Below are 25,864 nucleotides of genomic sequence, written 5' to 3' on the forward strand. Positions count from 1 at the left end.
TCAGGCTCCCCCATCCCTGGGATTCTCCAGGCAAGAACACTGGAGTGGGTTGCCATTTCCTTCTCCAATGCATGAAAGTGAAAAGTGAAAGTGAAGTTGCTCAGTCGTGTCCGACCCTCAGCGACCCCATGGACTGCAGCCTACCAGGCTCCTCTGTCCACGGGATTTTCCAGGCAAGAGTACTGGAATGGGTTGCCATTGCCTTCTCCACAATACAGTATACGAATGCATATATATGGAATTTAGAAAGATGGTAATGATAACCCTATGTGTGAGACAGCAAAAGAGACACAGATGTATAGAACAGTCTTCTGGACTCTGTGGGAGAAGATGAGGTTGGGATGATTTGAGAGAATAGCATTGAAAGATGTATATTATCATATGTGAAACATCACCAGTCCAGGTTCAATGCATGAGACAGGGTGCTCAGGGCTGCACGGGGATGACCCAGAGGGATGGGATGGAGAGGGAGGTGGGAAGGGGGTTCAGGATGGGGAACACATGTACACCTACGGCTGAATTATGTCAATGTATGGCAAAACCACTACAATATTGTAAAGTAATTAGCCTCCAATTAAAATTAATTTTTAAAAATGAAAAAAAGAGAAACCTTCAAGGAAGAGGAATACATTATGACATCTTCCCTCACATATTAAATGTGAACTGATTCATTTCTAGAAATTGTACCTTACTTACCATGATCATTTGAATCTTAGCTGAAACTTGAACACCTACAGTTGCCTAAAATGTCTAAAATGATACTGCTTTGTAATACTGAAACAAAAATGTATTGGGTAAAGAGAAGATTGTTATCAAAACAGCAAGCAACACAAACAATGCCAGTAGAATCTGTGACATGTGACAGGATATGTAAGAAGTGAAGTCGCTCAGTCGTGCCTGACTCTTTGCAACCCCATGGACAGTGGCCTGCACCAAGCTCCTCCATCCATGGGATTTTCTAGGCAAGAGTACTAGAGTTGGTTGCCATTTCCTTCTCCAGGGAATCTTCCTGACCCAGGGATTGAACCCAGGTCTCCCACATTGTAGACAAACACTTTACCATCTAAGCCACCAGGGAAGTCCCAACAGGATAACTAAGAGGAATGCAAAGTGAGGAGATGTTGGCATGTTTGATTTATTCATCTAGAAAATCTATTATATCATTTCTGGACATCTATGCATCAAAAAACCCTCTCATTTTTAAAAGAAGTTTAATATGCAATAAAATATAAGAGGAAAACAAAATGATGTGCTCTGTCAAATAGAAAATGCAGAAACCCCAGTGTGCCTTAGTATGCCTCAAGAAAATTATGTGAGAAAGCAGGTCAGTGATTGCCTGGAGAGAAACAATGGTGGAAAGAGAGAGGGAGGGATGCCAAAGGGGTACAAGCAAACTCTGGGGGTGATGGACAAGCTTATTATCTTACTTGTAGTGATGGTTACATGGATATATACATACTTCAAAACTCAAAGATCATTCACCTTAAATATGATATGTGCACTTGGGCACAATTCAGTTATACCTCTGAAAAGGGGCTCATTCTGTCAATAATAAAGATAACACAGAAATCATGGTCATGAGCATGGATTATCAAAGACAGCATGATATGAGATGCCACACCAAAATGATTCAGGAAAATCTTCAGACTCTGAAAAAATCTGATCATTACCACCTTCATCATCAACACAAGCATATATTCAATGCTTGCTCAGCATGGACCAGGTTTCCTGCAAAAACAATTACTTGTTTTATTTTGTTTAATCCTCACAACCACCCCAGAAGCTATATCTTACTATTATTCCTGTTTTTGAGACTGGGGGGTGAGAGACATAAAAGGATTAAAACTTGCCCTGGATCACACAGATAAAAGGCAGCAGATGCAAGATTTAAACTCTACAGTCTGTGTTCTGAAACCACTCTACGTGGCTTTTAGGACTGGGAAGATGGCACTTAAAGGTTGTTTTTCAACAGGATTTTTCACACTGGTATATAAGGATAGAATAAGGAACAATGACATTTCTTTAAAAGTTCTGTACTTTGCAGGACCTAGAAGAATATCTCAAATCTGTGGCCTATTAGAGGGTAACCACAAGTTCAAAGTCTATGTTGAAAATGGTACATGAGGACTTTGGATGATTTATGGTTTGAGCAGTATGCAGTTAGGGTTTCCAAATGTGGTCAACAAGGGGCAAAGTTGCATAAATTTTGGTTTGGTTATTTCATTACTTTTTAGAAAAAGGGGTTGGTGAATCAGAGAGTCTAGAGGGACTTGGAAACTCTGAACATTTCTAAACATCTTATTCTGTGTGAGTATATAGTCTTGGTCTTTTCTTTTTCCTGTAGCAAAATATACACAATGTAAAATTCACCATTCTAACTGTTTTAAGTGTACAATTTAGTGGCATCAAGCACATTTTCCACCTTATTTTTAAAGGTGATATTTTACTCTGGGGAGACAGTATGCATAGTGTTGAGGGCATGGGTGCTGGAGTCACACAGGTTGGCATTTGATTTTCACTTTTGATTCTTACTGGTTCATGGTCTTGGACAAATTAAAAACGTCTCTTTCAGTTTATTCTTCTTTAAAATGGTGATAGTAAAGACCTACCAGACAGTACAGTGACTAAGATTAAGCAATATAATATTCAAATTGCTCAGTAAAATTCTTGCCATGGAGTAAAACCTTCAATGTGCGATACAAAAAGTAGTTAGTCTGTTTACCATTTCTGTGAGCCAGAGGTTTGTAACCTGGGGAATGCGAACCTTAAGAGGGTTTGGACTTTTGACAAGAGTCTCCTAAATAATGTACAAATTTGTGTTTTCTTACCTAGTAGACTGTGCATGCCTTTGACAGCACTTTAATGCGTATGTGAATCACCTTTGAATCTTGTAAACATGCTGACTCTCAGCAGGTTCTGTGTGGGTCTGAGCTTCTAAACTTCTCACAGCTTCCCAAGGGACCACCCTAGGAATAGGGAGGCTATAACCTCTTTATATAATTATTAGTTTACTTGCCTTCTCATCAACTTTCTCTGGACAAAATGAAGACAGGGTCGGGGTGAATCTGATTCTATTTCCCAGGGGCTTTGCACAGAGGACAAACAGAAGTCGAAAGTAAATGCTGAATAATGTATGAAATACACACTGAAGAGAAGGGAGTTGTTCTCTGGAGGCATGAAGGTATTTCTCCAGTTGTCACAACTGGACACATTTTCCAGATACCCATTTCAGATACTTTCCAGGTATTTTTCTGCCTCTAAGGTAAAAGTTTCCTCCCTCTCTGGGTCTCAAGGAAGGCTCCCTCCTATGCTAATCATTAACAAAAAGACTTAAGTGTGTCCAACATCAATTCCTAGAGAATAAGAACATTTACTGTGTAATGAAGCTCATTGTGTAAAACCTGCCCTGGGCATTAACATCTGCAGGACATAGATCCTCACCTGGCCATTCATGCACCTTGTTGTAGAAGGGGCTGTGCTTTGTCTAACATGGATTAAAAAGGATTAACTGACGCAGCTATGTTAGCCTGTACTGCTGATGCAGGAAAAGTAAAGACCCGAGGAAGCTGCACTGAAGCAGACACAGTAAGGCTCAACTTCTATGAGCAGGTGGGGACAGCTGCAACACCAGGTGTGACCTCGTATTACCTTTCCTGCTCAGAGTCACCGCTGTCTTTACTTGCCCATGAGTTGGCTCACAGAGAGGCAGAGAAAGTGAGTGCCATCAGTCAGAACGCTGTGCCCTGAGAACACATGATTTCGTCAGGCGATGATGGATCACACTGAAGCTCTCACATCTCCTTTCCCACGACCTCTGAGCAACTGGGGAAAGCCAAAGAACAACTCTGGGCATTCAATTTCCCTAACAAAGCCACAGAAGGCCCAGATTAAACTGGCCTCTTTGAAACTTGAAAGAGACCACCATTTGTCACCTTTTAAGGAGGCACACTGATGAATGGGCAATGAATAACCACAAGACAATTCCCTGATTAAATGTGTAGCCATTATAAACACAGATTCAAGTGCTTAGAAATAAATGTGGACTCTTGAGTTCAGCTGAGTCTGCTCAGAAGTTTTGTATTTATAAAGAAAGCGAAAATTGCAAAGGCAACTTCTGAGGAAGTGTTTAAAAGACACAAAGAAAAAAGAAAATTTTTAGCACAAATTCTGAATGCATTACTCAACACTACCGAATACATTACTAAATTTCTAAACACTGTCTTTATATTACAATCAATCTTCTGTCACCATTCTAACAAGGGCCACAAAGGCTGGAAAAAGCCACCCATCTTCAACAAAATGTCAGTGTTCTCTTACATTTCCTGATAACGGTGATGGTAACAATTGAGTTGTTACCATCAACCACTCTTCATATATTATACCGTTTATTCCTCATGACAATATAAAATCGACGGTTATTTAACCTCACTTTTAAGGTACAGCATTTAGGTAACCTGCCTAATGGTAGGTATATATGCTGGTTAGTGGCAGAACCTCCTCAAACTTGGGTAATCTGGCTGTAGGACACATGCTTCCCATTCACCTCAGTTTGAATGAGATATAATTGACACTCAACATTGTGTATTTTAAGGCATATGATGTACTGATTTGATAAATGTGCAATGTGATTACACCACAGCATTAACTGATGCTTTCCTCCATTGCATTATACAATTACCCTTTACTTATGGTGACAACATTTCAGATCTACTCTCTTGGCAACTGTCAAACACAAAGTCAGCACCGGTGACTATAATTACAACGTTGTGCTTTAGATGTCCAGAACTTTTCCTCTTCTAACAGGAAGTTTGTACTTTTTAGTCAACATTTCCCACTTCCCTTACCCCACAGCTCCTGGTAACTCACCTTCTACTCTCTGTTTCTCTAAGTTTGGCTTTTTTGGACTTCATATATAAGTGAAGTCATACAATATTTGTCTTTCTCTGCCTGACTTACTTCACTTAGCATAATGCCCTCAAGCTCCACCTATCTGGTTGCCAACAACAGGATTTCCTTCTTTCTCATGTCTGAATGATATCACACACACACATGCATGCTCACACACATGCTCTCTCTCACACATACACATACCCTACATCTTCTTCATCCGTCTATCCAATGGATAGACATAAGGCTATCTGACAGACACTTAGGCTGTTTCCATACTTGGCTACTGTGATTAATGCTGCAGTGAATGGGGTGGGGGTGGGGGTAGTACAAGTGCTTTCCATTCCTCCTGGCACCAGTCATGATGGTGCCAGCACATTAACTGCTATGCTTACAGGGCATTGGAAATTCTACCATATTTACTTCAATTATCCACAAAGTTGCTCTCCCAGCTCTCATATCCATGAGATCATGAGCTGACTCATGGCAACAGGAAGATGAGTTTAGTTGAAGTGGTTCAGTCCAAAATCAATAAAATATTAAGTGACCAGTACGTCCTTTTTGTGGCTCAGGAAAGGAGATGGGTGATGGCAAAGGACATAAATGACACACAAAAATGTGGTCCCTCTCCTCAGGTGTTATATTCTCTTTTTTAATATTTATTTATTTGTTTATGGGCTTCTCATTATGATGGCTTCTCAGTTGTGGAGCATGGGCTTAGTTTGCTCTGTGATATGTGGGATCTTCCCAGACAGGGGTTGAACCTGTGTCCCCTGCACTGGCGGGTGGATTCTTAAGCACTGGACCACTAGGGAAGTCTCATGTGTTATCTTCTAAAAGATAGTAGTGTTAGTTACTCAGTCATGTTTGACTCGTTGTGACCCCATGGACTGTAGCTTGCCAGGCTCCCCTGTCCATGGGACTCTGCAGGCAAGAAAACTGGAGTGGGTTGCCATCTCCTTCTCCAGGGGATCTTTCCAGGACCCAGGAATCAAACCTGGGTCTCCTGCACTGCAGGTAGATTCTTTACCATGTGAGCTACAGAGAAGTCTAAAAGATACATTTGAACTAAAGATGCCTGAACCTTGGAAGGCCTCACCAAGAGAACTGGATGACCACCCTAAAAGGAAGCCAAGGGTTGTGGTGCTGATTTTGTTGCCCAGGACCCTTTAGCTCCTCCATTGGTAATGGCATCCTGAACTTCTGTTAAAGTGTCTAACACTTCCTACTCTCAAGATTCTCAGTCTTGTTTTGATGTTAAGCGGCAGACAAGTGGCTTGAGTTATACCACCTGGAGTCATTCTCTGGGGAATTCAAATCTTGAGCAGAGCAATGCAAGGACAAAAACTCTTTCAAAATAAAGAACAAACAAAAAGCCCATTAATATCAACATAAACTGCATACCCACTTGAGAAGGGCTTAATTCAGTTCTACTATCTGGATCTCCAGAACCCTGATGAGTGCCTTTGAATGTTATTCTTCACTGTTGCCTCCACAAATTCATTTCAAGCCTAAGCTTTCCAGTTTCTGCTGCTCGTAACAAAAAACCCTAACTGGAACACCAAAATTACATACTCAGTTATTCTACAGACCAGTTAATATTGAACTACACTTATCTCAAGTCGTTTTAGCAAAGCACTCTGTTGGCTACAAAGGGGAGTTCAGATAGGATTCAAAGAAACCTGCTCACAAGCTACTCACAATAGCCAAACATGGAAACAACCTAAAGGTCCATCAACAGGGGAATGGGTAAAGAACATATGTGGCGTATGTGTGTGTGCACATACCTGTAGCCCTCCAGGTTCCTCTGTCCATGGGATTCTCCAGGTAAGAATAGTGGAGTGGGTTGCCATTTCTGTCTCCAGACACATGGAATGCTCAGCCATAAGGAAAGAACAAAATAGTGCTGTTTGCAGCAAATGGATCCACCAGAGATCATACTAAGTGAACTAAGCCAGAAAGACAAACACCATACGATATTACTTATATGTGTAGTCTAAAATATGACACTAATGAAGCTATCTATGAAACAGAAACAAAATCAGAGACACAGAGAATAGACTGGTGGTTGCCATGGGGAAGTGGGGGGAGACAGATGGATTGGGAGTTCGGATTAGCAGATGCATACTGGTAATATATAGGATGGATAAACAACAAGGTCAAAAAAAAAAAAAAAAACCTCAAATAAACCTGCTGATGAAAGTCGATGTGGTCATACTTTATATAGAAATACAGCACATTATAAATGTCCCCCAAACTCTCTATGCATTAACTGAACTGAGCACTGAGTCAAGAATCAGGAGACGTTACCAGCAGACCCAGCTCAGCCATGAAAGGAGTATGTGTCCTTGGGTAAGCTACTTCCCCTCTCTGAACTTATTTCATTTCTATAATATTAAGGAATGGAAGGTCTTTGAGTATTTCCTAAGCCAGGGTTTAAGGTTTTAAATGAAAAAAAGAGAAGCTTTAGAAATTACTGAGGAATTGCATAGATGCACCTTAAGACCTCTTCTTTCTATAAAGACTTTTTCCTCATATGGATGGGTAAGCTAGAGTTGAGTTCCAACATGACTCCTTGAAGTCTCAGAGTATGCATGCTATAGTATGTTTCATATGCTTACCACTCAAGGGGAGATCTCCAGAAGTCAGGATTATTAGAGGACTCCTCTGTCATTTAACTGAAATCTAGTTATGGACCAACCCCAAGCAGGTCAGCAACAAGTGTAATTTAATTCTTAGCTATTAATAAATGAGTTTTAGATTAATTTGGACCATCAAAGGAACTCTGTGTTGAAACAAAATTAATCAAAGCTTATTGGATTATTTTGTTGGCAACTGTTCAAACTTCATGGTTTCAAGACTTAGCTGTATCACTGCTAAGTCGCTTCAATCATGTCCAACTCTGTGTGACCCCATAGAAGGCAGCCCACAAGGCTCCCCCGTCCCTGGGATTCTCCATGCAAGAACACTGGAGTGGGTTGCCATTTCCTTCTCCAATGCATGAAAGTGAAAAGTGAAAGTGAAGTTGCTCAGTCGTGTCTGACTCTTAGCGACCCCATGGACTGTGGCCCACCAGGCTCCTCTGTCCATGGGATTTTCCAGGCAAGAGTGCTGGAGTGGGGTGCCATTGCCTTCTCCGTAGCTGTATCACTAAAGAAGAGCAAAGGAAAAATACATATCTCAGTTGAATAAATATCTCAGTTGAAATAAACAGTTTGAGTCCTAAAATATATTTGTCTTTTCAACATATTTCCTCATCTTATACTCTTCTGACCTACAAAAGCCACCCAAACCATAGATTTCCTAAAGCTACTCCTGATCTCTTTTTTCCTTGTTCTAGAGCTTACTCCTGCAATGTACTGACATCATTTCTCAATCCTGTGGTCAGTGGCCGTGAGCTGAGCAGAAGGATCAGTTCATAAGGTGAAAGGCTAAATATCAAATGATTCTGATCAATTCTATGTGCAGTTAAATTCCCGGTGTTGACTAAAAAAGATGCACAACTTGAGAGTTGTGAGTTAAGTTTTATTTGGGGCAAAATGAGGACTGATCTCTCTAAAGGAGATCAGTCCTGGGTGTTCATTGGAAGGACTGATGCTAAAGCTGAAACTTCAATACTTTGGCCACCTCATGTGAAGAGTTGACTCATTGGAAAAGACTCTGATGCTGGGAGGGATTGGGGGCAGGAGGAGAAGGGGACGACAGAGGATGAGATGGCTGGATGGCATCACCGACTTGATGGACATGAGTCTGAGTGAACTCCGGGAGTTGGTGATGGACAGGGAGGCCTGGCGTGCTGCGATGCATGGGGTCGCAAAGAGTCGGACACGCTAAGCGACTGAACTGAACTGACTGAGGACTGCAGCCTGGGAGGCAGCACCTCAGATAGCTCTGAGAGACTGCTCCAAAGTGGCAGTGGGGGAAGGTCAATATATAAGGTTTCTGTGAAGGGTGAGTTCAATACCATTAAACAATCATTATTCAAAAGGTTTTTTGTTAGTCATGAGGATCTGATGTCACCATGAAGGGATTTAATGTTTCCCTCCATATGAGAAGATGCAAGGATTGAGATCATAAAATCTGTTCCTAAAAACATCCAACTACCTAAAGACCTGTCCCACCAGATTCCCCGGAGCACAGAATGCCTCACTCCACCCTGAACTCCCTCAGGGGTTGTTGAAGGTCAACAGCTATAGCAGCAGGGTTCTGCATAAAAGCAGATGGCAAATGCCTTTGCTGTCCAGTCATTGGCAATGCTCTTGGTAAGTGCCAATTTGTAGCTGACACCAGACAGGATGAGAGAACATAATTGATGGAAAAAGGTTACTTCTTCCAAGTATCATGAAAACAGATAAACAAATATAAACATTACTAAGATACACAGGGCTTCCCAGGTGGCACTAGTGGTAAAGAACCCACCTGCCAATGGAGATGTAAGAGATGTGGGTTCAACCCCTGGGTCAGAAGATCCCTGAAGGAGGACATAGCAACCCACTCAAGTATTCTTGCCTGGAGAATCCCATGGACATATCTATATTAATATGTTTTTTCTTTCAAAAATAACATCAGAAGACATTCTTTGCCCAATAATTCTGAATTTAGCCATTGGCATTAAGGTTTAGATTAAGACTAAATAAGGTAATATATGGAAATTGATTAGTACAACTTCAGCTTGTCAACTCTAGAGCTCTGACACTGAGCCAGGCATTGTTGTAAATCGTACTTAAATCACAACATTTGATTCTACCGCCCTTTAAAACAGCACCTATTACTATTCCATTTTTCCTGATTAAAAAACAGAGTCAGAATAGCAGACTCTGTGTCCAGGGTCGCATAGCTAGAGTGGCAAATTCAGGTTCACATCTAAGTGTCTTATAGTTCATCTTTTCAACTACTCTGCCACATTAACAGATTAAAGAAGAATCTGAAGTAAAAAGAAGGCAGACAGTGGTTTCTTGAGAACTTTAAAATATTAACTGAGTATTATGCCAAAAGGAAAAAAGCATTTTTACCCCTTTAAATGGCATTGTTAGGAACTGTTGATACTACTGTGTATGTATCTGACACCTGATGCCACTGGCAAACCTGGTGACTGCAAATCTGATCTGACAGTCTGGGTCTTCCTGGTGGCATGATTTAGAGGAAAGGAAGGTTGCCATCAGAAATAGTGCCTCCCTGTCATTGAGAGGTAAAAGCTAGAGGTATGTGACCTAAGCAGAAATCTCTTCAGACAGCCACCACCACTGGCCTGGACCAGAGACTGACCCTGTATGAGGATCCATCTGTGCTGTCTACTCAGGAGGGGTTACATATTTATCTCCAGAGAATTTGACATAAGCCATTTGTCAGCCACTGTCACATGTGCTTGGTGTGGCCATGCTTTAGTCCTTTAGTCAAAGCAATAATTCCTCGTTGAGAGAGCAACTGTGGGATGCCAGGTGTTGATATTTTAGAAACACTGGTAGGGACAGCTGTGAGGGCAGATTTCCATTTTTTTCAGGCAAGCTGGTGGTCGAACTGGATGCCAGATGAAATCAAAGAGTTCCAGTTTTATGTCTTTGCATCTCCACAATAATGTGTGATTTGCCATGGCCTTTCTCAGGGATACCCCCGGCGTTCACCTTCCTTCTAGAGCACGAGACTCTAAAGAGGGGCTTTGCTCAGGCACTTAGGCCTCCTGAGTGCAGCCAGAGATCCCTCCAGCTGTCCACGCTGCGGCCCTCCACCACTGCGCCTGTTCTCATCATCACTCATCACTATGATGACCTTCTTGTCAGAGCAAATTCAATATGACCTTTGCTTTCACTTTCTTTCGTGGATTGATGTCCATCTGACCCACACTAAGTACTGCCTCTGGCATAATTTTTTACTGCTTTGAGTGATAATCATTTCTATGTTCTTATTTAATGAAGACAGAAATAATACTTTAAGGAGATTTTAATGGAATCTTTGGTTTTCCAGGTAAAAGCAATGCAGATTTAACAAAATTATGCTCTAGATTCTTCAATAGCTAGTAAACTCAGGCCCTCAAATAAAATGAAATTTCACTGCAGTACAAGACTAGCAGGAAATTACTTTGATAGTTTACTAGTTCAGTTCAGGGATGTAAGAAAATGCTATGATCACATTGGTACTTGTGTGTATGTGCTCAGTTGTGTCCAACTACTTGCGACTCCATGGCTTCCATGACATCCTGCCAAGCTTCTCTGTCCATGGGATTCTCCAGGCAAGAATACTGCAGTGGGTTGCCATTTTCTTCTCTAGGGGATCTTTCTGACCCAGAGATCAAAACTGCATCTCCTGACTTTGGTACTTAACTTCTTTGAAAGCCATGCACCCTTTCCAGAAAAAGACTCAAGTATCCTCAAAGTTTCCTATCCTCCATTTTCGGGTTTTCATGAATCTGGTGAATACTCTACAGTGTGTGCTCCAGACCAGTACTTCTGTAACACCTTCCTAGGAGGAAAATGTTTCCTATCTGCACTAATATGGTAGCCACTAGCCTAGACTGGACAGATAGCTCTAGACTAGAGGTTCACAGACATCAAAATAAGAACTTATTTCATATAGATGTATTTCTAAAAAACAGCTTTATGCAGCTATAATACGTATCATACAATTTGTTCAAATGACATAAACAGTAATTCAATGGTGTTTAGCATATTACAGCTATGCAGTCATCGGCACAATCAATATTAGAATATTTCTGTCACCCCCAAAGAAATCCCAAACCCATTAGATGTCATTCATTTTCCCCAGTCTCTCCTAGCCCTTGGTAACTATTAATCTACCCCCACCTCATAGATATATCTATTCTGGACATTTCATATAAATGGAGTCATACAGTATGTAGTTTTTGTGACTAGCTCTTTCATAACTTCTGTAAAAGGTTCTTTAAAATACTTTTAAGATTTATTCATGATGTAGTGTCAGTGGTACTGATCAAGATACTTCAGTGATCATGATGTGTCAGCACACCCTTCCTTTGTACTGTTGAATAATATTTCAATCTAGGATAGACGACATTTTGTTTACCTATTTATCAACTGAACAGCTTTTGAAGTGTTTCTGATTCTTGGCTATAATGAATAATTCTCCTATAATTATTCATGCACAAGTGTCTGTTCCCATATATGTTTTAATTATCTTGGGTATATACTCAGGAATGGAACTGCTGGGTTACATGGTCACTCCATTTCTAATATATTGAGGAACTGGCTGTTTTTAAAAAAACAAACTCAGAAAGGTTTTTCGAAGTGGCTATACCACTGTATATCCTTATCAGCAAAGTATGAGGGCTCCAATTATTCCCCATTCTTATCAACATTTACTATTATCTATGATCATTTAAAAATTATTTTTAAAATATTTACCTATGATCACTAAAAAAATCATTATTTACTCTGATCATGTAAAAATTATTTTATTTGTTTAATTTTGGCTGTGCTGGGTCTTCATTGCTGTGCCAGCTTTTCTCCTGTTGCAGCAAGTGGGGGCTACTCCTTGTTGTAGTGCGTGGGCTTTTCATTGCAGTGGCTTCTCTTGTTACAGAGCACGGCTGTAGGGCACGAGGGCTTCAGCAGTTGCTGTGTGTGGACTCAATAGTTGTGATTCCTGGGCTCTAGAACATAGGTTCAATAGTTGTGGTGTGCAGGCTTAGTTGCTCCATGGCATGAGACATCCTTTTGGACCAGGAATTGAACCTGTGTCTCCTCCACTGGTGGGCAGATTCTTTACCACTGAGCCACCATGGAATCCCCTCTGATAATTTTTTATATGTGTAAAATTTATAAGTATATTATGTCCTTTTCTGGATTGTCTTTTCACTTTTTAAATAAGTGCCCTTTGATGTGCAAAAATTAATTTTAATGAAGTCCAGTTTATCTTTTTTTTTCCTTGTCAGTTGTACTTTTAATGTCATGTCAAATAAACTGCCTGATCCAAGGTTGTGAAGGTTAACTCCTAAATTTTCTTATAACACTTTTTATTCTTATATTTTGGTCAAGAATCCACTTTGAATTCATTTTGGAAGGGGTCCAATGTCATTTTTTTGTATGTGAATACACAGTTGTCCCAGAACCCTTTCTTACAAAGACTATTTTTTTCCCCTGTTGAATTATCTTAGCACTCACAACAAAAATCAATTAACCATACATATAGGGTTTCTTTCTGGACTCTCAATTCTATTTTATTGTTCTATGTCTATCCTTAAGCCAGTACCACACCACTGTAGCTTTGTAGTAAAATCTGAAATTGGCAAGTATTGCATCAACAGTTTTGTTCTTTCAAGATTGTTTGGGTATTCTGAGTCTTTTTCATTTTGAGTTTCTCAATTTATGTAAAAAATAAATCCAGTTGGGATTTTTATAAAATTCTGTTGAATCTGAAAATCAGTTTGGGGAGTGCTGTCATCTTAACAATGTTAAATCTTCTGCACATTAACAAGGATCTACATCCTGGAATATATTTATCTGAGGTTTTTCTCCAATAATCCTGTCCCATGGAATTTTTCTTTCATTTACTTCAAATTTTCACATCCATTTGATAACATAGTATCATTTTAAAACTCTAATATTATGATAGCATTAATTACCTTAACTTTTATGGTACCTCATTTTTTATTCACTTATTTAACATTTTACATATTATATACCTACTGTGTTCCCTGAATTTTACTGATCATTCCCGTGCTGTGCTTAATGGCTTAGTCATCTGACTCTCTGCGACCATCCCTTATTTTAGAAATTTGAGTCTTCTCTTTTTTTCTGATCATTCTGATCATTCCAGCAAAAGACACATCAATTTTATAGCTCTTTTCAAAGAATCAAATTTTTGTTTCAACAATTTTTGTATTGTTTTTCTATTCTTTTTAAAATTAATTTTCATTCTATTCTTCATAATTTCCTTCTTTTTGTTAGGTCTAGGTTTAGTTAGCTCTTTTTTCCCCACAGTGTCTTAATACGGAAAGTTATGTTACTGACTTGTGACCTTTCTTCTCTTATAATATAGGCATTTATAGCTATAATAAATGCCCATGTTATAGTTTAGGAACTCCTTTAGCAGTCTCCCAGAAGTTTCATAAGTTATTTTTTTATTTTCATTCATCTAAGGATTTTCTAATTTCCCTGGGAACTTCTCTGATCCATTGGTTAGTTAAGTATATAGGTTCCTTTTGAAATGTAATCTAGTTCAAAAATTAATTATGAAAGGGAAAATACCAATTTTCACCCATTATATTTTAATTTTTAAAATAAGTCATTTAGATTCAGCAAATAACGCATTCTATAGTGATCAAGTTAATTTTCACGACTACATCTCTGTACTGCTTCTCAAGCTTTAACATAGACACAAGTCACCTGAGCTTTTGCTAAACTGCAGATTCTAGGTGTGGTGTGGGTGGGCTTCAAGAATCTGCATTTATATTAATAACACATTCCAAATGCTGCTGATTCCAGTGCTGCTGGTTCAAAAAATCTGCTTTGTGTATACAAAGGCTCTGTTCATCTGCTTGGGATGCCTTTTTCATGTAGTCTTTGTGCTCAGGTGCAAATGGCCTTTTCTTGCAAAACTCTTACACCTTGTCCTTCTACTCAGAGGGTGAACATTCTTTTGTGTAACTTCTAACACCTTCCCCATACCCTTTATTTCAACTTGTCCCATTCTTGTAGTAATTTCTTTATGTACTGTTTTCTCCAGGTAGACTATGAGACTAAGAAGAGTAGGTCTCTGTTCTCTTCATGCTGCTGTTGTTTAGTTGCTAAGTTGTTGGACTATAGCCCACCAAGAACAAAATCCCATGGATGAATGGATTTTGTCAGAATCCCATGGACTCCTCTGTCCATGGGATTTTCCCAGGCAGGAATACTGGAGTGGGTTGCCATTTCCTTTTCCAGGGGAATCTTCCCAACCCAGCAATCAAAACTGGGTCTCCTGCTTGGCAGATGGACTCCTTACCACTGAGCCACCTGGGAAGCCCCATTCTCTTCATGACTTTATCTCTATTGTCTGGCTTAGTATTCAATGGCTCAGACTAGATGCTTATTAACTCTCCATTAGTAATGATAAATAACACTTACTATGTGTTTACTGTGGGTCAGCAGAGTCAGATGCTTGGCAGACATTATCTCATTTAATTATCAGGTAAGCCCTACAAGGAAGGTCCTACAATTATCCCCATTTTGCAGATGAGAAATGAAAATCTTGATGTCCATGATTAGTTGTGTTTGATTCTGGTTCCTTTAGAAAATTAACTCAGTTCAGTTTAACAACACTGATCAAATCTCTGAGCAATCTAACACGTTACATTCTAAATGTATATATTACGGCAGCCAGTTCAGAAAGAGAAAAACAGCAGAACACCTTTCTCTCTTCTGCCTGCTGGTGGGCAGCAACAGTGCCCCTCTAACTTTAGCCCTGCCCTCACCTCTTCTTGCTTGGTCACATCATGCACCTCGCATTTTGGTCTCTTGCCTCCAGATCCCTCTCTTTTGTGCTTCTTCTAAAGTGTATTTGATCATGACACTGGCTGAAATTTTCAGTGACACATAATGCTCTATAATATCCAAATTTCTTAGGTCTGCTTACAACTTTCCTACAAACAACTTGTTTAGCATTTCCTCCTGCTGGAAGAGGGTAGTTCTGGAATGCAGAATGACTAGTCATTCCTCAAACAAGACACTTTCTACTCCTCTGTGTCTTTACACACTCACTTCCCACTGCTCTCGGTGTCCTTATTGAGACCTGTCCTGTCCCTTATCCATTCATTGTTTAGGATCCAGTTCCTAATAACTATATTGAGAAATGACCTAAGCTCTACTCGAGGCTCCAGTCCTCCTCCTTTGTTCTTCTTTACAATTACACACATACCTCTAATGCTACAGTTGCCACATTTCATGACAGTGATCTATTTATGTCTTCATCACTAGCTTGTGAGCTTCTCAAAGGCAAGAAATTTCCCATCTTCCTATTTCCAGCACCCAGCACAGGACTTGGCCCTCAACAGATGTAGTTGCTTAAACAAATTAGGTCAAAACATAAGACACCAACTGTTAACCTTCTCTACAGAGTTCTTTCACATTCATTCCCAAAGCTTTCCATGTGTTTGATTAATATAGTAAATACCAGATCTGCTTTGAATGATAATTACATTTGTGCATGGGATTTGTGAGGACTGGAATAGTACCTGTCGGCTTGTCACATATGACAGTATCCTGTACACTGAAACCGTTCTGTGAAGCTCTGCAGATCTGAAATGAACCTAATGAGCTTCTTGGGTTTTAGCCAAGTTATATAAAGCCTTCTACTACTCTGAGGAAACAATTATCTCGAACACAGGAGTGAATGATCTATCAGAATGCTGTTTGATGTTTCAGTTTCACATTCCTATGACAGGAGGTATATTCAAATCAGGCTGGTGTACTGTCAACTCTGATTACATCGGTCAACACCCAACCCAGATAATGGCAACAGAGTGGGTTTGAAAAGAGGGGAATCATTTTAGAAAGCAGAAGTCAACTGAAGAAGAAGTAATAATTTAGAGGGAAATATGCTTCAATTTGAAACAGTGTTCATAGATCCACTCTCTTTCTCTTTTCTTGCATCACAAATTTGTTCCCAGTGAAGAAACATTCGTGCATCTTACCTCCTGTCAGAGTCCCAGAGTGTGTAAAGGTGAACCCACTGGGGCTGGCCAGGGTAGAAGAGGAAAGGTTTTTCCAGAAGGAACTGTCTGAGGAATCATAAGAATTTTAAACATGGCAAAGAGAGGAACAAATTACTATTTGAAAAATCAGTTGTTGTTTTCCTCCAGGACTAAAGAAAGAACAAAGCATACCCAGTGGACTCCAACTCTTGGAGGACATAAAAAAATTGAATTTTCTTGGGAATTCTTGGTGGGCCAGTCATTAGGACTCTGCACTTTCACTGCTGAGGCCTGAGTTTGATCCCTGGTCAGGGAACTAGAATACCACAAGCCTTGAGGTGTAGTCAAAAAGAAAAAAAAAAAGAAAAAAAAGGTCTTTTCTTAAACAACCTCACTGCTCAAATTAGCATACAATCATTTTAGCTTTTCTAAATAAAAGTGTTTTTTTTTTTAAAGAAAGAAAGAAATTTGTGAGATACTAGCACATGGCTCTCTCAATGACTACTTCAGAGGCCTTTGCACTTGCATTTTGCATTCTAGAAGGCCTCTGGCAACCTCAAGCTCATTCTTTCTCCCTCACCACCCTGCAAGCATCTACTGATCACTGGCTAAGCATGAGCACTGTGCCAGGCACCACTAGGACAGACGATTAGGTAGAGAAAATATGGAATCAGAAAGCATTATTGGGTACTTTAAAATAATACTTTCAAAACCAAGGGCAAGAAAGATCACATGCCAACAGCAAGAACAGCACCAGTAACTCCACTAGGCCATACAGGTATTTGAATTCAGACTTGTTGGATATTGCCCAGTGGATAACAGAGATAATGATTCTAATGGTTATAAATGATCAACATTTGCTGCTCTAAGACAGTGGTAACTGAAATTAATGTAACTGCTCCTAGGATGAAGACAAATATTAATATGGCCACTGCTTTCTTCACCAACTTTACCTCTTATCACACTCCCACTCCTCAAGTATTTCAGTCACAGTGGCCTTTGTTCAGAGTCATGGACACTCTCTGCTCCCATGATAAGATTTGCACATACTCTTCCCTCTGTCTGGAACATTTTTATCTCCCTCCCCTCCCTCACTCACAAAAGTAACCCTATTTATCCCTTCTGTCTCAGCTCAGTGTCACTTTCTCAAACTCACTTCCCTGACTTTTCAAACCAGATTATATCCTCCTTTCATACACCTTCCCAGCATCCTTTACCTATTCCTCAGAATATTTATGGTAGTTACAATTTTCAAAAAATCTTAAGTCTTATCTACTTATCTGGCACCTCTACAAGACAATGAATTTCATGAAAACAGGGAGACAATTACTTTTTGTTCACCACTGGCTCCTCAGTGCTCAGCAACATGCAGGGAACAAAGAACGTACATGAAAAAAAAGGGCAATAAATGAATAAAATATAAGTTGAGGTGTCTTTAAAATATTACTATAGTGATTACTACTATAATATTAGATTTTGAAAAGAATTCTATGTTGGCAGATATGAAACATAGATATGAAAAACTTCAAAGTGAAAAAGAAAAAAGCTATAGAAAAGGACTGTTGAAGAAATTCAAATATACACAAAGGTGTAGATTTAATGTGGATTCTGAAAATATGAGGAATGATGGACAAGACACTTTATAAACAATGGGAATTAATGGATGAATTACAAGAATCTTCTCAAAAAAGCTGTAATGCTAAGAAAAATATGGGGCATAGATCTTTCAAACTCTGAGGAAAAGGAAAGAGTGACACATTAATGGTAGAAATACAGACTTTTTCTGGACTGAATATGAAAAACACATGAGAATGTAATGACTTTAAAGATTGAGAAATTCCAATTCTAAATTCTAAATCCACCCTGTATATTTCACCAATGTGAACTATGAATTAAGCACATAAATTATGGATGCAGGAGTGAGGTGAGGGTGCAGGCCTAAAAACTTGTGGAAATAAAAACTTGTGATTAATACATCTGTCAGAAGTTAGAATGCTATGCCAGCTGGTGATCTGCTTTAAGCTTGTCTCCCTGAGAGTTCATGTTGCAAAAGATGCCAGCTGTTCAATTCAACATCACCATTTGTTTCTGGTGGACCACCTAGAACTGGGTCTTAGATTCAGTTCTGCATCTTAAGAAAATCACCTTCTTTCTTAGCCTGAAAGAAGTCTGTGGGCTCCCATATAACATGCATGGCTATGGCTAGGTGGAATCCTTGGGCCAATAACCAAACTCTACTTTTATGAAAGTATCCTATAGAAAACCCTTGGTGAGGGTTGCATGGCCATTTCCCAAAATTTACTTATAACTAATGGACCTGGCCCAGGAAACTGGTTCCCTCAGCAATTACAGAGCCCCCTAAAAGACTAGGTGTGTAGTCTGATGATTTAAATTCTCAGGCAGGAAGCAGTTCAGGGCACTTCCATGATGTGAAGTCCCTAGGCCCACAGGAACAGACTTGCTCTGAAATGACATTCTGTTTTTTCTGCCTCTGCTCATCTTTACCCTCTGTCCTGATACCAGGTGCGTTCCTGGCTCTGTAAATGGTGAGTTTCTCTGCAACATGACTCTTGTAAAGAGCCTATGATTAAATATAGAAGAGACAGAGGCTTGGATAATCAATTGTGCAATGCACCTGTTTATAACCAATTTCATGCTTGCTCTCATCCTCTTAATGGCACATGGCCACTTTCTCAAAGGCTTAGGGTGAATTTGCACATTTGGGGTCTGCAGAAAATCCTGTGGACATAATGTTAGTGGCAGTGGAGAGAGAACCATTAATACTTGGCTACACAATACTTAACAAAATGACAGAGAAACTCCTATGGAAGGAAATTTGGCAAAATTCACCAACATTAGAAAATGTTTCATAGTATTTGACACAGCGTTAACACTAGCTTTTTACCAACTGGTGGATGAAATAACTCCTAATATAAGAAAAAGTACATATACAAAACTGTTTTTTGATTCACTCACATTATAGCAAAGAAATGAATACAAATTGAATGGCAAATAGAGGAAATGTAAAGTAAGATGCGATATGTCTACTTCTGGCAAATAAGTAGTTAGCATCAATGGTAGTTATAAAGACCAGGAAGCAAAATGGAAAAAAAAAAAAAACAAAAAAACCCACTTACAACTAATGTAAAGAGGGAAAACAACAGAATAAAAGTTAAATATATATGTGAATTACAAGTAATAAAATGCACAATAAACTGCAAGCAGGAAACACTAAATGTTTCAACAAAAGTATTTAAATAGTGGGTATATTGGCTGTTTTTTTAAAATTTATTTTAATTGGAGGCTAATTACAATATTGTGGTGGTTTCTGCCATACATTCACATGAATCAGCCATGGGTGTACATGTGTTCCCCATCCTGACCCTCCCTCCCACCACCCTCCCCATCCCACCCCTCTACATCCCAGGACATCAGCTCTGAGCACACTGTCTCATACATCAAACCTGGACTGGCAAACCATTTCACATATTATAATATACATGTTTCAATGCTATTGTCTCAAATCATCCCACCCTCGCATTCTCCCACAGAGTCCAAAAGTCTGTTCTTTACGTCTGTGTCTCTTTTGCAGTCTTGCATATAGTGTCATCATTACCATCTTTCTAAATTCCATATATACGTGTTACTATACTGTATTGGTGTTTTCCTTTCTGACTTACTTCACTCTGTATAATAGGCTCCAGTTTCATCCACCTCATTAGAACTGATTCAAATGTATTCTTTTTAATAGCTGAGTAATATTTCATTGTGTATATGTATGTACCACAGCTTTCTTATCCATTCGTCTGCCGATGGATACCTAGGTTGCTTCCATGTCCTGGCTATTATAAACAGTGCTGCAACGAACACTGGGGTACACGTGTCTCTTTCAATTTTGGTTTCCTCAGTGCGTATGCCCAGCAGTGGGATTGCTGGGTCATACGGCAGTTATATTTCCAGTTTTTTAAGGAATCTCCATAGTGGCTGTACAAGTTTGCATTCCCACCAACAGTGTAAGAAGGTTCCTTTTTCTCCACATCCTTTCCAGCATTTATTGCTTGTAGACCTGTGGATAGCAGCCATTCTGACTGGTGTGAGAAGGTACCTCATTGTGGTTTTCATTTGCATTTCTCTGATAATGAGTGATGTTGAGCATCATTTCATGTGTTTTTTAACTATCTGTATGTCTTCTTTGGAGAAATGTCTGTTTAGTTCATTGGCCCATTTTTTGTTTGGGTCATTTGTTTTTCTGGAATTGAGCTGCAGGAGTTGCTTGTATATATTTGAGATTAATTCTTTATCAGTTGCTTCATTTGCTATTATTTTCTCCCATTCTGAAGTCTGTCTTTTCACCTAGCTTATAGTTTCCTTCGTTGTGCAAAAGCTTTTAAGTTTAATTAGGTCACAGTTTTTAATTTTTGCTTTTATTTCCATTACTCTGGGAGGTGGGTCATAGAGGATCCTGCTGTGATTTATGTTGGAGAGTGTTTTGCCTATATTTTCCTCTAGGAGTTTTATAGTTTCTGGTCTTACATTTAGATCTTTAATCCATTTTGAGTTTATTTTTGTGTATGGAGTTAGAAAGTGTTCTAGTTTCATTCTTTTACAAGTGGTTGACCAGTTTTCCCAGCACCACTTGTTAAAGAGATTGTCTTTTCTCCATTGTATATTCTTGCCTCCTCTGTCAAAGATAAGGTGCCCATAGGTGTGTGGATATATCTCTGGGCTTTCTATTTTGTTCCATTGATCTATGTTTCTGTTTTTGTGCCAGTACCATATTGTCTTGATGACTGTTGCATTGTAGTAGAGCCTGAAGTCAGGCAGGTTGATTCCTCCAGTTCCATTCTTCTTTCTCAAGATTGCTTTGGCTAGTCAAGGTTATTTGTATTTCCAGACAAACTGTGAAATTATTTATTCTAGTTCTCTGAAAATACTGTTGGTAGCTTGATAGGGATTGCATTGAATCTATAGATTGCTTTGGGTAGTATATTCATTTTCACTATATTGATTCTTCCAATCCATGAACATGGTATATTTCTCCATCTATTTGTGTCATCTTTGATGTCTTTCATCAGTGTTTTATAGTTTCCTATATATAGGTCTTTTGTTTCTTTAGGTAGATTTATTCCTAAGTATTTTATTCTTTTCCTTGTTATGGTGAATGGAATTGTTTCCTTAATTTCTCTTTTTGTTTTCTTATTGTTAGTATATAGGAATGCAAGGGATTTATATGTCTTGATTTTAAATCCTGTAACTTTATTATATTCATTGATTAACTCTAGTAATTTTCTGGTGGAGTCTTTAGGGTTTTCTATGTAGAGGATCATGTCATCTGCAAACAGTGAAAGTTTTACGTCTTCTTTTCCAATCTGGATTCCTTTTATTTCTTTTTCTGCTCTGATTGCTGTGGCTAAAACTTCCAAAACTACTGAATAGTAGTGGTGAGAGTGGGCACCATTGTCTTGTTCCTGACTTTAGGGGAAATGCTTTCAATTTTTCACCATTGAGGATAATGTTTGCTGTGGGTTTATCATATATGTCTTTTATTATGTTGAAGTATGTTTCTTCTATGCCTGCTTTCTGGAGAGTTTTTATCATAAATGGATGTTGAATTTCATCAAAGGCTTTCTCTGCATCTGTTGAGATAATCATATGGTTTTTATCTTTCAATTTGTTAATGTGGTGCATCACATTGATTGATTTGCAAATACTGAAGAATCCTTGCATCCCTGGGATAAAGTCCTATTGGTCATGATGTTTGATCTTTTAATCTGTTGTTGGATTCTGATTGCTAGAATTTTGTTAAGGAGTTTTGCATCTATATTTATCAGTGCTATTGGCCTGTAGTTTTCCTTTTTTGTGGCATCTTTGTCTGGTTTTGGTATTAGGGTGATGGTGGCCTCATAGAATGAGTTTGGAAGTTTACCTTCCTTTGCAATTTTCTGGAACAGTTTGAGTAGGATAGGTGTTGCTCTTCTCTAAATCTTTGGTAGAATTCAGCTGTGAAGCTGTTTTGTCCTGGGTTTTTGCTTGTTGGAAGATTTCTGATTACAGTTTCGATTTCCATGCTTGTGATGGGTCTGTTAAGATTTTCTATTTCTTCCTGGTTCAGTTTTGGAAAGTTATACTTTTCTAAGAATTTGTCCATTTCTTCCAAGTTGTCTATTTTATTGACATTTAGTTGCTAATAGTAGTCTTTTATGATCCTTTGTATTTCTGTGTTGTCTGTTGTGATTTCTCCATTTTCATTTCTAATTTTGTTGATTTGATTCTTCTCCCTTTGTTTCTTGATGAGTCTGTTTAATGGTTTGTCAATTTTATTTATATTGTCAAAGAACCGCTTTTAGCTTTGTTGATTTTTGCTATGGTCTTCTTTCTTTTGCATTTATTTCTGCCCTAATTTTTAAGATTTCTTTCCTTCTACTAACCCTGGGGTGTTTCATTTCTTTTTTTCTAGTTGCTTTAGGTGTAGAGTTAGGTTATTTATTTGAATTCTCTCCTGTTTCTTGAGGTAGGCTTGTATTGCTATGAACCTTCCCCTTAGCACTGCTTTTACAGAGTCCCATAGGTTTGGGGTTATTGTGTTTTCATTTTCATTAGTTTCTATGCATATTTTGATTTCTTTTTTGATTTCTTCTGTGATTTGTTGGTTATTTAGAAGTGTGTTATTTATCCTCCATATGTTTGTACTTTTAATAGATTTTTCCTATCAGTTCAGTTGCTCAGTCATGTCTGACTCTTTGCGACCCCATGAATTGCAGCATGGCAGGCCTCCCTGTCCTTCTCCAGTGAACCACATTCTGTCAGGCCTCTCCACCATGACCCGCCCGTCTTGGGTTGTCCCGCAGGCATGGCTTGATTTCACTGAGTTAGACAAGGCTGTGGTCCTAGTATGATTAGATTGACTAGTTTTCTGTGAGTATGGTTTCAGTGTGTCTGCTCTCTGATGCCCTCTTGCAACACCTACCATCCTACTTGGGTTTCTCTTACCTTGGCGTGGGGTATCTCTTCACGGCTGCTCCAACAAAGCACAGCTGCTGCTCCCTACCTTGGAAGAGGGGTATCTCTTTACCGCCACCGTTCCTGACCTTCAACGTGGGATAGCTCCTCTAGGACCTCCTGTGCCTGCGCAGCCACCACTCCTCAGGTTGCTCCTCCCAGCCGCTGGCCCTGGTGAAGTGGCTCCTCAAGGTCACCGCCTCTGGCCTCCGGCGCGAGGTGGCTTCTCCTGGCTGCCCCTGATCTCGGACACGGGGTGTCTCCTCCCGGCCACCACTGACCTTGGACAAGGGGTAGCTCCTCTCGGCCGCCGCCCCTGACCTCGGACGTGAGGTGTCTCCTCCCGGCCGTCACCCTGACCTCAGACACGGGGTAGCTCCTCACAGCTGCCACTACTGACCTCGGATGCAGCGTAGCTCCTCTCAGCTGCCGCCCCTGACCTCGGACGCAAGATAGCTCCTCTGGGCTGTTCCTGCGCCGTCGCAGCCTGGCACTCTAGGCTGCTGCCCTGACCTCGGACGTGGGGTAGCTCCTCTCTGCCGCGCTTAGTGAACTGGCTCGAAGTCAAGTGGGCCGTAAAAAGCATCACTATGAACAAAGCTAGTGGAGGTGATGGAATTCCAGTTGAGCTGTGTCAAATCCTGAAAGATGATGCTGTGAAAGTGCTGCACTCAATATGCCAGCAAGTTTGGAAAACTCAGCAGTGGCCACAGGACTGGAAAAGGTCCATTATCATTCCAATCCCAAAGAAAGGTGATGCCAAAGAATGCTCAAAATACCGCACAATTGCACTCATCTCATATGCTAGCAAAGTAACGCTCAAAATTCTCCAAGCCAGGCTTCAGCAAATATGTGAACTGTGAACTCCCTGATGTTCAAGCTGGTTTTAGAAAAGGCAGAGGAACCAGAGATCAAATTGCCAACATCCGCTGGATCATGGAAAAAGCAAGAGAGTTCCAGAAAAACATTTATTTCTGCTTTATTGACTATGCCAAAGCCTTTGACTGTGTGGATCACAAGAAACTGTGGAAAATTCTGAGAGATGCGAATACCAGACCACCTAACCTGCCTCTTGAGAAATCTGTATGCAGGTCAGGAAGTAGCAGTTAGAACTGGACATGGAACAGCAGACTGGTTCCAAATAGGAAAAGGAGTACGTCAAGGCTGTATACTGTCACCCTGCTTATTTGACTTCATGCAGAGTACATCATGAGAAACACTGGGCTGGAAGAAACACAAGCTGGAATCAAGATTGCTGGGACAAATCTCAATAACCTCAGTTATGCAGATGACACCACCCTTATGGCAGAAAGTGAAGAGGAACTAAAAAGCCTCTTGATGAAAGTGAAAGAGGAGAGTGAAAAAGCTGGCTTAAAGCTCATTCAGAAAATGAAGATCATGGCATCTGGTCCCATCACTTCATGGGAAATAGATGGGGAAACAGTGGAAACTGTGTCAAACTTTATTTTTGGGGGCTCCGAAATCACAGCAGATGGTGATTGCAGCCATGAAATTAAAAGACGCTTACTCCTTGGAAGAAAAGTTATGACCAACCTAGATAGCATATTGAAAAGCAGAGACATTACTTTGCCGACTAAGGTCCGTCTAGTCAAGGCTATGGTTTTTCCAGTGGTCATGTATGGATGTGAGAGTTGGACTGTGAAGAAGGCTGAGTGCTGAAGAATTGATGCTTTTGAACTGTGGTGTTGGAGAAGACTCTTGAGAATCCCTTGGACTGCAAGGAGATCAACCCTGGGATTTCTTTGGAAGGAATGATACTAAAGCTGAAACTCCAGTACTTTGGCCACCTCATGCGAAGAGTTGACTCATTGGAAAAGACTGTGATGCTGGGAGGGATTGGGGGCAGGAGAAGAAGGGGACGACCCAGGATGAGATGGCTGGATGGCGTCACGGACTCGATGGATGCGAGTCTGAGTGAATTCCGGGAGATGGTGATGGACAGGATGGCCTGGCGTGCTGCGATTCATGGGGTTGCAAGGAGTCGGACACGACTGAGCGACTGAACTGAACTGAGGCCTCCCTGTCCATCACCAGCTCCCAGAGTTCACTCACATTCACGTCCATTGAGTCAGTGATGCCAATCTTACTGCATTGCGGTCAGAAAGGATGCTTGGAATGATTTCAACTTTTTTGAATTTACCAAGGCTAGATTTATGGTGCAGGCTATGATCTATCCTGGAGAAGGTTCTGTATGCACTTGAGAAAATGGTAAAATTCATCGTTTTAGAGTGAAATGTCCTATAGATATAAATTAGGTTTAACTGGTCCATTGTATCATTTAAAATTTGTGTTTCCTTGCTAATTTTCTGTTTAGTT

At 39.9% G+C, this 25,864-nt stretch overlaps 1 non-coding gene across 1 annotated transcript; it reads left to right on the forward strand.

Moving 5' to 3' along the window:
- The first annotated feature begins 16,498 nt into the window (after positions 1 to 16,498).
- LOC128058339 (small nucleolar RNA SNORD22) lies at positions 16,499 to 16,624 on the forward strand. The gene has a single exon (XR_008200449.1). It is a non-coding gene; the product is annotated as a small nucleolar RNA SNORD22 (small nucleolar RNA).
- The last annotated feature ends 9,240 nt before the right edge of the window (positions 16,625 to 25,864 follow it).

Source organism: Budorcas taxicolor, chromosome 1 (assembly GCF_023091745.1).
Source record: "Budorcas taxicolor isolate Tak-1 chromosome 1, Takin1.1, whole genome shotgun sequence".
In the NCBI taxonomy this organism is placed as follows: domain Eukaryota; kingdom Metazoa; phylum Chordata; class Mammalia; order Artiodactyla; family Bovidae; genus Budorcas; species Budorcas taxicolor.